We start from the raw sequence: 17,481 nt of genomic DNA on the forward strand, positions 1-17,481 counted from the left end.
GCCCACAAACAATCCCCAGTACAAGGTCCAACTGAAGAACATAGTTTGACCAAACATATACAACATAATGACATAACAACTGCTTTATATGCTGTGCCCTTGTTTGTGGGACCATTGTGAGCGAAACAGCTGGTGCCACCACTTAGTAGGACTAGCTATTTCCACCTAGGGAGACGTACTGTCCCGGGATGAGGTCCAACCAACTTCGCCATGGATACATAGACATTACTAAAAGTTGTTAACCCATCTGCCGCATGGCCCATCCCATTGTGTGCATGTCTCTTCAACCCAGTAGGTAATTTGCCATCTGTGGCATTATGGAGGTAAAGAGCGGTATGCTGTTGTCTGTGTCTGAGTACAATGTGAATGTACTCTGATGAGGATCCTTCATCTGTAGGGTGTCTTGCCTCTTGAAGTGTAGCGGTGAAAAGGATAGCAGCCCGCTGCCCCTCCAGCACCTGTGCCTGAGTAGGCAGTAGATCTTCCTCTCGATGCTTCTGCTTTCTACACCAGTGTTTAGCCTGCAGCCATTGTGTGGAGTGTTGAGCGGGGCATCAGTGTTCCTCGGCAAGAGGGAGCACCAGGAAGGTATGTTCTATCCAGGCTCATGCGTCTTCTGGACTATCCAAGAAGGTGTTTTCCTGCTCATGGAGAATTTTTTGTCTGGCAGCATACAGTAGGGCATATTCCAGGTTTAAGGATTTAAGATGTTGTTTGATGCCCTGATGGGAGGACTGCTGCTTCTGGACGGTAAGGGTGTAGTCCGGTAACAGTGAGCTGCATGCATTTTCATGTTTGATCTGTGTATTTTCTCATATACTTTAAAGGATCATATCACAAGCTCTCTCTTTGAGTATTCGGGCCACCATTGGGCGAGGTGGCACTCCCTGCATCCTTCTTCTAGTGGGAACTCTATGTACCTTCTCCACACACAACATCTCTGAAAGCCCCTCTGGAGCCACTACCTCAGGCAGCCAGATCTCTATAAACTGAGTAGCGTTGGGGTCCTGCTGTTTTCGTACAGTCCGATTATTCAAACTTTGTTCTGACGTGAGCATCCTTCAGCATCCTTCCACTCGGTCTTGTAACACAAATATCTGAATTTGAAGCCTTGCAATGGTCTCTGCTTGCTCTTTCCACCAGGGGGCCATGTCCTGCAGTGTTGTTGTGTTAGCGTTTACTCTGTCAGTAAGTGTCTTGTGGTGTGCTCTAAGGAGGCCAACATCTGTTGTGAGGGACCCCAACTGTTGTTCTAACACTTCTCAAGACTCCCTTGTCTCCCTCAATATAACATCAAGTTTCTCCTGTGAGGGGCTTGTTGTGGTAGGGGCACTGAGTCTTCGGCAGTTCCAACCAGAGAGCTGCCCGCTCTGCTGCCCTCTTGCAGTTTCCCCTGCATCAGCGTGCCTTCCTCCGGTGCACACCATGTCGCGATGGCCAGTAGCCCAGAGGGGCTTGATCAAACACTAGGTTTTAGGGTGCGATACAATGGTTGGGCACCAACCACTGACCTCTGCACGCCTTCACCTGCATGCTTGTGGGCGAGTCCTGCAGGAGAACATCGGATCAATCCTTATTGCATAGGTCACAGAGTTTGGGTAGTGTAGATAGCCCCTTGAAGCAGCAGGCCCACCAGCTGTGTGCCCAGGGGCAACCGCAGTCAGCACTAGCAACCAGTATTGGCCTCCCACTCACTGCAGCCCATTAATTTTCGTGTAGTACTGGCAGGGCCCACACTGGTTATTTCGGGCCTGCCCCCCACAGTGGAACAACGCTTTTCTCCAGCCCCTATGCAGCAGTTGATACAATGCTTGTTATATTCCACACCGTGCCCCGTAACTTTTCCTACCCGTGCGGTACTGAGCCTAGCTCGATATTCCGGGCTGTGCGCACCTCGCTGGACTCTACACTGGACAGTGAGCTAGTTCATGCTGCAGGCCGCGCACCAACCTATTCTTGTCCCGGTGGGCCTGTTCAGGACTCCTGCAGTGCCCCTTGTACATATATTTCTTTGTGCACACAGGGCATGCTGCAGGTCTGTCCCTGGTTGCCTCTGCTGCAGTTGCCCCAGTTCGAGTGTCACTGGGCTCAGTCATGCTCAGGGCTTCCCAGGGGCTCATGCAATAACATCCAATGAATTCCACAGGCTCACTGCAAGCTGAACTCTTCAGCTGTGCACATGCAGATCCATCCCGGAGCTATGCCTCCACAGCCAATCGCAGGCTGCGGGGCACCACAATTTTTGGAGGGCCGCACCCACCACCGTCTCCCTTAGGGTTATAGTCTGCTTGGCTGCATGCAGGCGGTCAATGCTCCCCTGAGGCAATGTGGAGCCAACCAGGTCCTCCGTAACTAGGCACGCGGCAGTCCAGTGTCGGTGTCGGCGTCAGGCTCCGGGTCTTCCGCCTTGGCTATGCCTTCAGATGTGTCCGATCCGCAAATTCGACTCCACCTTTTTCCTCAAACTGCTAGTGGGCATCACAGGCCTGATGATCCACCATATCTTTGGCGGGGTCGTCATGCTGGGGGCAGCTCAGCTCAGAGGAAGTGCCATAGCTCACAACAGGGGATACTGTACACCCATGGTGTTTGGTTTTATTTTCCATTGATCACCTGGGCAGAAGGGCTGAAAAAAAGTGATGATATGCTGGGTCTGCCAAGGCCCCGCTCGGGAGACCTCCTTATATGCGACCGCCATCTTCGATGGCTGGCCACACCCCCCCACATGTCCTCGCATATTACATCATTCTTGACATGGACAGTGACAGTACTGATGAGATCACTGGGGCATACGTTATAGTTGGCTGAGGTAAATATAGCTGCTGAATTTCACTGGTTTTGTATGAGTGAAATCTGAGCCTAAATATAACCCCCCTGTAACCTTTGTTTTTTTTTGTGAATTTCTAAGGTTTTTTAAATTGTATTTCCTAACTGTAACCTTTGAGAGTGAGTGCATGAGTGTCTCAGTGGGTGTGTGAGTGGGTATATCAGTGGGTCTGGGAGTGACTGCATTAGTGTTTCACTGGATGTGTGCGTGGGTGTGTGAATGTGTAAGTGCATCTGTGAGTGGGTGCATGAGTGTCTGAATGGGTGTCCGAGTGGGTGCATTAGTGTCTGAGTGAGTCTCTGGGTGGGTCTATGAGTGGGTGTGAGAGTGTCTGAGTGGGTTTGTGAGTGCTCCATTACTGTGTAAGACAGTCTGTGAGTCGGAGAATGAGTGTCTGAGTGGGTCTGTGAGTGGGTGCATGAGTCTCTGAGGGGCTCTGTGAGTGGATGTGTGAGTCTCTGAGTGCATCTGGGAGTTGGTGTGCAAGTCTCTGAGTAGGTATTTAATTGGATGTGAGAGAGTATGAGTGGTTCTGTAAATGGATGCAAGAGTGTCTGAATGGGTCTGTGACTGGCTGTGAGAGTGTCTGAGTGATTCTGTGAGTGAGTACAATAGTGTCTGCGTAGGTTTGTGAGTGGGTGCATGAGTGTCTGAGTGCAACTGTGAGTGGGTGCATGAGTGTCTGAGTGGGGCTGTCAGTGAGTGTGTGAGTGGGACAGTGAGTAGATGTCTGAGCATCTGAGTGGGTCTGTGAGTGGATTGAACAGTGTCTGAGTGGGCCTGTCAGTGGGTGTGTGAGTACCTGTGTGTGAGTGAGTGTCTAAGTATTTGTGTGGGCATGTTAGTAGCTGTGTCAGTGACTGGGCCAAAAAGGAACCACACCTGCCCCTCTGTCCAAAAAGAGTCCACAGTCTTGCACAAAATAACTATCCAAGTGGATTACTTTCTACCGGTTAATTACTAAGTGCTACCTCCTGGAGTAAATGTCCAGTGCCTATTCTATACTACGGCTGTGTAATCGAGCACGAGAAATTTTCGCCAGTGACCTTGTGTGCGTTCTGGCAATGTGATTGTTCCTCATGCGTCTTAATCCTGAAATTTGTAATAACAGGAATCTTCCTATAAGAAAGACAATGAAAGTACAAAGAGGAACATTTCCACCAAACAAGGGTCCTTCCCATTAACTATCTGAATTAGGTGCTTCTTTGTTTGATGGAGATGACCTCATAATCCTCGGCATCAAGAACGAGTGACCTAAATTAGCAGGAAATGCAGTGGGAATCCTTTTGGCAAGTTGCCCATCATCCTGGCAAAAGGCAGGAAGACCATTGCAATCTTACTACGGTGGATGGGGCATGGGTCAAACTGGTGGAGTTTCTGGTGGTTTTGCACATTTGTATACTCGTAGTCATTTAAAGGGAGAACCATGGACTCTGCTCTCATCAAGTAAGGACAAGAAAAAACCCACTCATCACTGCCACTACACAATGTGCTCAAGTAGATCACTGATGCATTCACCTCCACAAAACCATTCAGATCTTCTTTCAATGTGAAATTGCCAAGAAACGACACTTGTTTTGCCTTTGTCAATCTCAGGATATTAGGATCATTTGCCCTTTACAGAAATGGAGATTAAATTGGGGCACCTGCTATGTTTATATCTATAAGTGTTTCCCTTTAAGATTTAATTTCTGTACAAATTAAGCAGGTCCTCGTGCCAGCTCCCCCTGCTACAATTCTCCTGTCCAAATTGCTTCATTCCGCTATTCTCTGATACCTGTCTACCAGCTGCCTTCTGTTTGTGCCTCCTTTTCTCGTTTTGTGCCCTGTTTTGCCTTTTCTGCTCATTTTTCTGCCTTCTGTTGTGCCTTTCCTGTTTGTTTTTCTGTCATCTCTTTTGCCTCTTCTATTCGTTTTTCTGCCCTTCATTTTTCCTTCTCTACTCATTTATCTGCCCTGCATTTTGGCTTGAATGCTTATTTTTCTGCCCTCTTTCTTGCCCTATTATGCTCTGTTTTGCCTTTTCTGCTAATTGTTCAGCCCTCTCTTTTGTCTTTTCTGCTTGCTTTTCTGCCCTCTGTTCTTCCTTTTCTGCTTGTATTTCTGCACTCTGTTTTGCCTTTTCTGCTTGCTTTTTTGGGTGCCAAACCCAGAGCACCCAGTGAGCATTGATGAGTACTGCGGGGGAGCCTTAATGCCCCCACGGCCCTAGCCAGCTCCAAGCCCCCTGCAGCATTGCTCCTGCATGCAGGAATCATCTTTCATCTGTTTCCCCGCCTGTATGACATCGGACAGGGAAACAGATGAAAACTCCTCAATTTGACAGCTCCCACTTGCGTGGACCGAGTTAGTACTTGCTCTTACTTGGGGAGAACTGTTGCAGCTACCACAAAGCAAAAGTGTACAGCTATCTCCTGAGGGTGGGAGATAGCAGGAGCTGGCCTGGGGCATGGCAATCCCCAGGGTCATTATTGGCTCTAGAAGGGGAGCCACACTGCACCCCTTATTTGCTTTGCATGGCCGGCCCCGGGAAGGTGGTGGTCCCCAGGGCAGTATATGGCCCTCAAGGGGGTTAGCATGGCCCCCCTACCAGTTTCAAATATGCTAATATTAAAAAGCTCCGGAGAGGTGGTGATCCCTAGGGCTCAATGAGCCCAATGGAGGGGTAGGTCCGCATGGCTACCCTACCATATTTAACATAGCACCGGCAGGAAGTCATGTCAGCTCCCACTGGGACAGTTCTCCTGTCCGGCTTGCCCACAGTCCACTACCCTCTGCTGCCTGTCTACCTGCTGCCCTATGTTTGTGCCTCCTCTTATCTTTTCGTGCTCTGTTTTGCCTTTCCTGCTCATTTTTCTGCCCTCTGTTCTTTCTTATTCAACTCTTTTTCCTGCCCTTCATTTTGCCTTCTCCTGCTCTTTTTTCTGCCCTCTGCTTTGTCATCTTCTGCTCTGTTATGCCTTTTCTGCTTGTTTCTCTGCCCTCTGTTTTGTCATCTTCTGCTCTGTTTTGCCTTTTTTCTACTTGTTTTTGCCCTCTGTTTTGCCTTTTCTGCTTGGTTTTTTTGCTCTCTGTTTTGCCCTCTTCAGTCCTGTTTTGCCTTTTCTGCTAGTTTTTCTGCCCTCTGTTTTGCCTTCTCTGCTTGCTCTTCTGCTCTCTGTTTTGCCCTCTTCTGCTATGTTTTGCATTTTCTGCAAATTTTAGGCTCTTTTTTTGTATTTTCTGCTCGTTTTTCTGCACTCTGTTTTGCCTTTTCTGCTTGGTTTTTGCTGCCCTCTGTTTTGCCTTCTTCAGCCCTGTTCTGCTTTTTCGGCTAGTTTTTCTGCCCTCTGTTTTGCCTTTCCTGCTCTCTCTTCTGCTCTCTGTTTTGCCCTCTTCTGCTCTGCTTTGCCTTTTCTGCGAATTTTCTTCTCTTTTTTTGCCTTTTCTACTCGCTTTTCTTCCCTCTAATTTGCCTTTTTCTGCTAATTTCTTCCCTTGTTCCAGCCGGTGCCCAGCCTAAATTCAACAGGGGCAAGACCTCCCCCCTCCCCAGGCCGATTTCCCAAAGGCCCGTACCTGTCTACCTGGGTTGCCCTGGCCCCACCCTTAGCACCTAGTGTGCTTTGATAGAGATTGCAGGAGGAGCCTTAATGCCTTCTCGATCCCAGCTGGCTCCCTGCCTCCCACGGGAGTAGACACTGCTCCCACACACAGTGAGCTGATAAATATGCACCTCCCTGTGTGTGGGATCAATTCTTCCATCTGTTTCCAAGCTCACATGACTGCAGCAGGGAAACGGATGAAAACTTTGGTCCCAGAAAACAGGAGCAATTTGATAGCTCCAGCTTGCTAGTAGCAGAGTTAACATTTGTTCTTGGTTGGTGGAAGCATGCCACAGCTATGTCTCGGGATAAGAATGCTGGAACATGGGAAGCCAAGCCTGGGGGGTGTTGGTCCCCAGGGCCACAATAGGCTCCAGGCCCCCCTCCTTTACTTTGCATGGGCCGGCCCAGGGAGGTGGTGGTTCCTGGGCCGTATATGGCCCTGCCCAGGAAAGGGCCATGCGGCTCCCCTCCCACTCCTGTTTCAATTTCTGGTCCCGGGGAGGTAGTGGTCTCCAGGGGCCCAGAGGACCCACATGGCCCCCAATTAAAAAATCTGAGCCCTGGGGAGGTTGTGGTCCTCAGGTAATATTAGAGCCCCAAACGGGGGTTCGCACTGCCCCACTCCTTTATTAAATAAAGCCATGGGGATGTTGGTGGTCCCTGGGCTCAATGAGCCCAATGGAGGGTAGTCTGTGTCAGTGTGGGTGTGTCTATAGCTGTGTGAGAGACTGGGCTGCAACAGAACCGCACCTGCCCCTTTATCCAGCAGGAGTCCACAGTTTTGCACAAAATATCTACTCAAGTGGAGTACTTTCTTCTGATTAATTAGTGACTGCCAACTCGTTGGGTAACTGTCCAGTGCATATTCTACACTATATCTGTGTAATGGACCACACGGAAATGTTTCCAGTGACTTAAATGTTATTTCCTAACTAGAACGCCCTTTTAGTTTTTTCAGTGAATTTCTATGGTTTGTTTAATGCTAGTTCCTAACTATAACATCCCTGCAACCTGAGTGTGTGAGGGCTTGTGTGAGTGGTTCTGTGGACATGTAAGTAGGTGTGTGTGAGTTGTGGTTGGTGTGTGAGTGCGTGTGGGAGTGGCTTTGTGAGTGGCTATGTGAGTGGCTGTGTGGGTGGTTTTGAGAGTCTTTGTAAGTGTGTGAGTTGCATTATCTGTTTGTGAGTGATTGTGTGGGTGTTTGAAAGCTGTGTGGGTCAGTGAGTGTTAGTGAGTGGTTTTGAAGGTCTCTGAGTGGGAGTGGGAGTGGCTGCATGGGTGTGTTAGTGGGTGTGGGGATGGTTGTTTAGGTGCATAAGTGTGGAGGGTGAATGGCTGTGTGGGTGTGTGAGTAGGTATATGAGTGGCTGTGTGGGTGTGAAGTGGTTTTGAAAGTCTGTGAGTGGGTGTGTAAGTTGCTCTATGGCTGTGTGAGAGATTGTGTGGGTGTGTGAGTGGGTATGTGAAATCTATGTGGGTCTGTGAGTGGATGTGTGCGTTTTTGAGGGTCTGTGTGTGGATGTGTGAGTATGTGAATGAGTATGTGAGTATGTGTGTGGATCTGTGAGTGTATGTTTTTTTTAAAAATGCGGTCTGAATCCATGGATACACTCAATTCCACCCCAATCCGTGAGGATTCGCGGATGCTCATGTGGTAAAAAAAAGGGTTTTAGATAATTTCATGCCCATGAGGTGTCCCTCACAGGCCTCTCTATTAGTCCCATGAGATCAGGGTAAACTTGATGAACAAAATGACGGCTGTAACTTTGTTCTCAGGTTGCTGCTAACCAATCACGTATGGCAATGCTTTTGGTGTGTGCATTCACAAATCATCCCAAGGACGATCTGTGGGGGATCCACATCCCTAGAGATAAAAAATTGGATGCTAATTGATATCTCGAAAACTACTGAACGAGTTTACACCAAATCACAAAGAGGTCACTTTCTGGACCAAGATCTACCTTTCTACCAACCTCTGTGTAATTCCGTCCAACGGATTGTGCTGTATTCGTGTCTAAAGCCCCTGTGGGAATTAACATGGGAAATGCCTTTTTTTTACCCCCTCTTTTTCCTTGCCCTCACTTGGTGGATCACCCCAACATTTTCTTTACTAAACAAAAAACAGTGGGGCACTTTTTGGGAAGATTTCACGAAGATTTGTCAAGCGGCGTTAAAGATAAAGGCAGGTCAAAAAATGTCAGCATTTATTTTGCTTTCTCTGCAAAAGAATGATGCTGCCACTATGGGGATGCAAGATAAACTGTAATTAGTTTATGTCAACACAATAAAGTAATTGCATTTCAATCTCTAGAGTGCCAGCATTTTTCTGTAGCAGAAAAAGTAAAGCATGAATATGCTGCTGAAATACAAGAATAGCTCACTCTACAACTACCTCATAAACTGTCAACGGTTGTTAGATATTTGTAAAGTGTAGCTAAATCCTGCAGCACTTGACCATACAGCTGCAAACAAGTCATGTTAAGTCATGTCATGTTATGTGCTTTGCAGAGTGCGGCTGATACCCCAAAGGAGTGACATCCTTGCACTATGTATCATCATAACACAGCGATAGCTGCAGTGGAGCAAAAAAGAAGGTGGAAACTTGCCCTTAATCTGAGCGGACAAAATAAAAGTCTTAGACGACTGGGAGAGCATCCCAGAGATAAGAAAGGCATGACCACCAGCCCTGCTGCCTTTAATCCATAGGATGACAATCAGAGAAGATGTTGAGGAGTGAATGATGAGCAATGGGCAGTACCAAGGAAACTTTCTCCAAGGTAAATCAGTCCTGATCTGTGTACTGCTCTGTGAGTCAGGCATAAAGTTTTAAACATGGTGCATCGCTCAATGGGCAGCCAGTGTAAGTCCTGCTGATGTGATGTGATAGACGTTCTTAATGGAACTTCCAGGATTAAATGTGCTACTGCATTTTGGATAGCCTGAAGGCAGTGCACAAAGTAGTCTGCTGCGCCGAGATTTTATTTTAAATTCATGTTTCTTTGCATTTTATAGCAATATAACATAGACAGACTATTTTTTAGCACGTAGTTTTGTTACAATATCTTACTTTTCCCATCCACATTTTCCTAACACTATTACCATGTAGACAATTTTGGTAAGGTAACGTGTATTGTTATTGTAATAATTAGACCTACATTACAGACATGCTATTCTTTCTCCATGCATTTTGTAGTTCAACACAAAGATTTGTATGCTCAACTCACAGTAACAAATCTGTCACTGACGCACAGTGGCATGAAGAGAAAGAAACAAAACGTATTAAAATCATACTAATTTTGCACAGTATATGTCTAGGTTTAAAGCAAAGTCCATGAGAATATTATCAAATTATTTTATGCAGTTGATTTGCACAGGGAATGTGCTACAAATTGTCATACCCGAAAAATTCTGACATAAGAGCTTGCCCTAGTTCCTTCGGAAATGTAGACATTTGTTTTAGACGGCATGATGTCCCCTTTATTAATGCTACAACACTGCTGTCAGACCTTGTTTTGAAATCAGGGACTAAATTGCCATCTGAAATAGTGCAAAAGTGGCGTAAAGCAGGGTTTAGGAAAATATCGTACGTCCTTTCATCAGAAAGATGGATCACTATTTTAGAAATTTATGAGTCAAACCCAAAATAATTTTCTCCCTCCCACAGAAGCAGCTTGTAAAGTGTGTCTCAGGTCTGCCATTGCAGAACCTATGTGTGAATTCCCATAGAAGCCCAGGTTCACACCAGAACCTGGGCTTTTATGGGAATTCACAAGGGTATATTATCAAGCCCATTATCGCCGCTTTAGCAGCAGTTTCCCACCGCTAAAGCGGCGATAATGTGATCGCCGTTCCTTCATAATATGGCCCTAAGTAGGTTGTTGTACTGTGAGGCCGTCTACAGTGTTTGGAGATTACATGGAGAGGAGATGGAGATAGTAAAAGTGATACGTTCCTTTTATATGTACGCATAGTTTGAATCATTTGAATATAGGTTGAGATATAATATGAACATGGTTTCTGGTTTGCATTTGGGTATAGTTAATAGTTTTAGTAGTTTGTGACTAGTGAATAATAAAAAGGTAGATATACTAAAATATATGGTAGTAAACGTATTATTATTGTCTGTTCTTATGAAATAGAAGTGGTTGGGGAGTGTTTCTTTAGGAGAGATGTTTTATAAATGTGTGAGAGATAAAAAAAATGTTCGGTATATTTTCAGTATGACTTTCTAGACATTAGTAAAGTACATGTCAATACAAGTGATAGTAATTTTAAGGCTGTGTTCCTGTGCTGAATATATGTAGGTGTTAAGTGGTCTGGGTTTTACCGGTGGTGAGTTTCACTATCTCTTTTGAGACACTCGTCAATTTTTTAATTCCATTTAATGTCCTTAATATACATACAGTAAAGTGACGGTATATCAAAAGTTTGTGAATTAGAACTTTGTTTACTCTCCCCATCCTCTGCTATACACTGTACAGAGTGTTTAAACAACGTTATTAGCATACAGATGTATAGCTAGTAAAGGTGGTGTAGTGCCACTGGGCCCATTTATAAACCAGGCTATGGGATGGTTTATGTTTTACCCACCAATTTGCATGCTTTCTACTTTTGGATGATAAGCGTTACGGAAGACACCTTTAAAAATTAAGCCCGAGTATGGGTATAGTGCTGTAACTAGGAATGGTGGTGGTTTCTCTTTGATTTCGTATGGTTAAGCAATGGTGGGGGTGGGGTGGGAAAGGTGGGTATGTCAGTGATTAAAACACAGACTTTAGTAATGTTCAGATGTCTAGCTACTAAAGGTGATGTAGTACCACTGGGACAATTTATAAAGCACCCTATGGCATGGTGTATGTTTTACCCGCAAATTTGCATGTTTTAATACGTTTTGCTGATGAGTGTTTTGGGAGATATCTGTTGCAATTAAGCCTCTGTATGGCTATAGTGGCGCTTCCAGGTTTGCTGGGGCTCTTTGTTTTATTGCGTAAAGTTAAGCGATGGCGATGTGGAGGTGGTGTAGTGGGACTATTTATGGTGTATGTTTTACTTGGAAAATTGCAGGTTTCAATACCTTTTGATGATGAGCGTTCCGGCAGACACCTGTTGAAATTAAGGCTCTTTCTGGCTATAGTAGCGCTAATTGGAGTGCTGGGGCTTGTTGTTTTGATTTCGTAAGGTTAAGCAAGGGAAGGGGTGGGGGTGGGAAAGGTGGGTATGTTGCTGATTATAACACAGACATTTGTAACGTGCATATGTGTAGCTAGTAAAGGTGATGTAGTGCCATTGGGTCAATTTATAAAGCGCTCTATGGCATGGTACATGTTTTATCCAGAAATGTGCATGTTTTAATACCTTTTGTTGCTGGGCGTTCCGGCAGAGACTTGTTCAAATTAAATCCATGTATTGCTATAGTGGCTCTACCAGGTTTGCTAAGGTCTTTCTTTGATTTCGTAAGGTTAAGCAAGAATGGGGATGAGGGTGGTGTAGTGGCACTGGGCCCATTTATGAAGCGGTTTATGGTATGGTATACATTTTTCTTGCAAATTTCCATGTTTTAATACATTTTGGCGATGAGTGTTCCAGCAGACAGCTACGCAAATCACACAACATTTCTGTGGATAACAAATCTTCGTGGTGATAGACACTCTTACACTGTGGTAGAAGGCTGCCAGCGTTGATGGCAAATTATGAAACTTGTTGCCATTGTACATTTAAATGGAAGCTTGGATAATTTGTTTGTTACTATGGTGCAGTGAGGGCTTTAAGTGGGGAAAAACTGGGGTGCTCTAAAAGGGGCGGGGCAAATCTGTTAAAGGGGTGTGGGCTATCCAAGTAGGGGCATGGTCTACATGAAGATAACTAGCATTGTGTGCTTAAGAAAATCCCCTTGAATTATCCTGCGTTCGGGATACACGCTCTTTAAAGGATTGCCCTTCCTCCTACAACATGACTCCACTTCTCAGTAGTGAGCAAAATAAGCATGCACACATCAATGTGCATGCTCTGAATGCAGTGCAATAAAAAAAAAAAGAAAACTTGATTACCTTTGTGAGGGCTGAAAATAAAACCCTATAGAGACCCGTTTCGAGTTTTTCTGAAAATACCTGCCTGTGCTCAGAGCCGGCCCACTTAAAGCCCTGCATCCATTCATCCTAAGCACTGCACCATCCAACCATCTTTCAATTCATTCAGACATTCCTACCTATATACATACATCAATCTGTCCCTGCAGTTATTCTAAGTATCTATCAGCCCACTCGCCTATGGTAAGCACTGTGCCATCCATCCAGTTATACGCCCATATCTTCATACATACATCTGTCCCAGAACCAATCCTATGCGTCTATCAACCCACCCGTGTATCCTAAGTACTGGTCCATGCATCCATTTATCCTTCCATGAATCCATATAGCCATACATCCATCCATCTACCTATCCATTCATCCATCTGGCCATCCATCCAGTCGCCCTTTATTCAACTATCCGTCCTTATTTTCCTGCAGTCTCCGCCGCCGATCTTAAATACTGCGTATTATACTCATCCACCCAGCCTCTTAAGGGGCTGAAAAGGCTGGCGATAATCATTGTAAGGCAGATGAAGTTTCTGATAAAGAACAAGAAAGCTTTGAGTTGCTCTTTGTGGACCAGAGTTCACCACCCTTCTCTGGTGGTGTTTTAAGCAAAGGTTGATGTAGGGAAAGAAATGTAAAGCAGCTTTTCAGTGTAAGACGTTAATTTAGAAAGATAACGGGGCATATTATCAAGAACGGGGTTAAAAGTATTACCGCTTTAGCGGCAGGAAACTGCCTCTAAAGCTGCGATAATGGGCTTGATAATATGCCCTTGTCAATTCCCATAGCTGGCCAGGTTGTGGTGTGAAGCTGGGCTTCTATGGGAATTCAAAAGGGCATATTATCAAGCTCATTATCGCCGCTTTAGCGGCAGTTTCCTGCCGCTAAAGCGGCGATAATTTTAACGCTGTTTTTGATATGATGCCCCTGAGTGAGCCAGGCAAAGCATGTGTTTTCGTAGCTCTACAACAACACCATGTGAAAGGTGAGAGCAGGGTTGTGTTGGAGTTGGCTGTGTGTGGGTATCTTCAAAGGCGCAACCAGAGCGAAATTTCAGGGGAGGCTAGTTCTTTCAGCAATAGGCAGAGTGGGAATGTAGGGCCTCTAAAAAGGGGTGGAAAAAAACAGAGCATCATTTACAAGCAAATGGTCTTTTAAAGACTTGTGAAGTACTCGGGTGCGGCTCTGTGTGTGCTATTGGGAAGCTGTCTCAGGGAGTCCGGGGCAATGGGCATTGTGCACCTGGTGGTCTCTCTGCTAATAACGCCACGATGATGTTCCTCCTGCGCTGCAAAAAGAGAAGGGAAATCGTGAGAGAAAATGGCTCTCTTTAAAGGATTTCTTTTCTCCTACAACGCAACTCACCTGGCACGATGTCTCCACTTTTTAGTAGTGAGCAATGTGCATGGTCTCGCTGTCTCACTACAGTCCAATAAAAAAAAAACAACGGACTACCTTCGCGAGGCCCGAAAATAGAGCCCCATAGAGATCCGTTTCGAGGCCCCCAAAAATAAACTGCCGGTGCTCAGACCCCACAGACCCCCCCCCCCCACTTAAAGCTTTGGGTGCAGTGTTATGTTTGCGAAGTTGTAGATAAAATTGTTAGGCTAATAATGGTAATTTTTCTGTGTGCCGTTTGGTTGGCAATATCATCCTAAGTATATAGATTACAATTTATTATCTATAAAGTTGTCTGCGGTGGGTTGCAGAGGGAGTGTGTGGGGTGGTGAGGTGCGGTGGAGATGTGAAAAGTACGAGGTAGTGCAGTTACATCTAAATTGTAAAGGTGTATGTAAATAATTAAATACATACTTGTTGTATGTTCTATGGCACTACCCGTGATCCTACTGCTTCCCTGCCGTGCTCCATCACATTGCAGCACTGCCTCTGGAAGCCGTCAGTAGAATTTATGTAATTGTAATTTATATTATTGTAATATATTGAACTGATGTAAAAAATAATGCAATCTATTTTATTTTTTTCAGAAAATTATTTTGTTTGGATGAAAATTTGAAAATGCCTAGAAGAACTGAGAAAAAAAGACAAGAAAAGAAGCATTTATATTTGCAGAAAAGAAAAGGTTTTAAAATACAAGAAAATGAGATCACTACACAAACAGTTTCTTCTGGTAAAGACACTAGACAATTTCTGAATTTTGTTTACGAACATTTAATGAAAATAACATCACACAAAGGAAAAAGAAGAATTTTTCAAGTAAGGAGAAGGAGACTTCAATTTCAAATACAAGGAAAAGAAAACATGATAAAGAAACAGTATCTGTTACCCAGAGACAAAAACAAATTCAAGAAATTTGTCAGAGACTTTTTCGAACCAGAGTGATATAGAATTTAATGAGAACATGCTGTAAATATAAAAAGAAAGTGCTGCAATTCAAAGTGTTGAAAGAGAAAAGTAGAAGAAAAAGACTTGTGAACAGAACCAACTTTTGCAAAATCTTTAGTGGACATTGGAAACAAACTTCTAGTAATGAGCCTTTTTTTAATGAGGAAAGTTACTTCCAGGAAAATTGTTTACCATTTGCAGTTGATACTGGAGGTCGTTGCTATGAAGTTCAGAATGGTTGTCCCCTTCCAAAAGAGGAATTGGTTGGTAAAAGTGCAGAAGAGTTAATAGCTGAAGAAGTGCAAGGGAAACGTACACAAGCTCCTGTGTATAAGTGGGATTGTAGCAGTATTTGTAGTAGGAATCTATAGATATAATGCGAAATTTGCTACGAGAATATACACAGAAAAGTAATAAACAGAAGAATAAGTTGTTGCAAGGACTAGATCCATGTAATGTAAGAAAATATGCTGAGAAACATGGGCATTCTCTGGCTTGTCTTTCAAGAAAAGTGTGTAAAAGTGTTTTTCATCACTTGAGGATGTTAGCAGTACACCATTCAGAAATGCCGAAGGTTGTAAGGAAACTGTACTATGTAAAAAGTCCTGCATTATGTTTAAGTGAACTGAATACAGCTCTTTTATATGGTTCTTTATCAGATGTTCAAAAAAAGTGTGATGATATTGAAATGCAATATTTTGGTTCAAAAGAGAAGTCAATAGAAAGTGAAAGTTTGACAATTACAGATGTTGAAGGAGATGGGAAAGTGATTAGCACTGATCAGTTTGAAGGTGAAATTGGAAGGTTTAATGTAGTGTGCTCTGAAATGACAAACTATGTTTGTGTTTGTTGTCGACATACTCATTATAAAAGTCAAACTAGGAATGTTGATTTGTATTTGAAAAGTGAAAAGGAGAACAATAGTAAGTGGGAAGAATTTGCAACTTACTTGGTGGTGGAAGGACGATTTGAGTTAGGTAGTGATCAACGTATATGTAAATATTGTTACAACTAATTAGAAGAGAACAAAATGCCTGCTAGAGCAGTACATAATAACTTAGAATTAGTAGCTATTCCGGAGGAACTGGCAGAATTGAATACATATGAGTAGGTTCTAATTCAATCTGTTCATCCTTTTCAAACTATAATTCAGATGGAGTCTAAAACAGGTAAACTGCCACCAACAGACTTGCAAAGAGGGCTGAAAGGAAGAGTGGTGTACTTACTTTTGGATTTTAAGAAAAATGTTGAAACTATAGCTGGAGAGAAAGAGCAAAATGAGGCAGTAGTCATTCTAGTAAATGGTGTACCAACAAAGAGTCGGAAAATATGGCAAGAATTTGTGAACAATATTTATTACAAAACTGTAAATGTGGATGAACAGGTAATAAGTTTAGAAGATGAATGTGAAATTTCAAGTGGTCGAATTGAGAAAGTGGACAAGTCAAGGACTGAAGAGATTTATGAACATTACACAATATGTTTTTTGCATTCAAAAGAAGTAATAGGAAGCAGCAGTTAGTTATTTCAAATGAAAAAAGCACAGGGAACTCCAATGAGTGTATGGGAGAAGAGTTTGGAAGCTCTTTGTTTTCCACAGCTGTTTCCTACTGGAGACGGTGGACGATATGATGACCTGTACGTATTCCAGCTTTAGAATATCGGTCAACAAGATTAAATTCTGAAGATCCTAGATTTCCGCAGTGCATTCCATACATATTTCACCTTTTGTTTGAAAGTGATTTATCTTCTCTATCATATGCAGTGAACCACATACATAAAACTGGAGTTCATCAATCACTTCTTTCTGCGAAAGAATTTGTGGAAAAAGTTGAAAAAACAGATGAAAATTTAGAAGCACAATGAATCAATTTGATGGCATGTCAATGTGGAACAAATGAGCATTGGTATCGTCGTCATGGAGAACTCAAGTGTATGTTACGGAACTTAGGTACACCAACATGGTTTGTCACACTTAGCTGTGCAGAGTATGCATGGGAAGATTTGCTTGAGTTTCTAAGAGAAGTGAATTCCAATATTAAAAATGTTGAAATAAAGAATGTGAATGAGTGCAGATATTTTAATCATAGTTTTCAAGCTATGATGTCTTTTATCTGCAATAAAAAGAATCCACCTCTTGGAGAAGTTACCGATTTCTTTTTTGGAGAAAGGAGTACCAAGCAAGAGGTGCACCTCATATACATATGCTACTATGGGTCAAGGATGCACCTAAATTTGGAACTGATTCTGATGAAACAGTATTGTCTTTCATCGAACAGTATATGACATGCGAGATTCCAAGAGAAGAAGATAGAAGCTTGAGACAGCAAGTTTTACGTTTCCAAAGTCACTGTTGTGGAAAGTACTGCAGAAGAAAATACAAGTCTAAAAAATTTTTTTACACCAAATGTCGGTTTGGTTTTCCACGTCCAGTCATTTGTAAAGGAAGAGTAAATTCTTTTTTTCTTCTGTAAAGCACACAATAACTCGGATATCTCCAAAGAATACCTACAACTTAAAAACAACAGAAGTGTCAAAGTATATCAATTACTACAATCCAGTCATTTTAAAAATGTGGAATGCGACCATGGAAATCCAGTATGTTGCACATAACTCAATTGCTGTTGCCCGTTATGTTACATCATACATA

This window comes from Triturus cristatus, chromosome 2_1 (genome assembly GCF_964204655.1).
Source record: "Triturus cristatus chromosome 2_1, aTriCri1.1, whole genome shotgun sequence".
Lineage (NCBI taxonomy): Eukaryota > Metazoa > Chordata > Amphibia > Caudata > Salamandridae > Triturus > Triturus cristatus.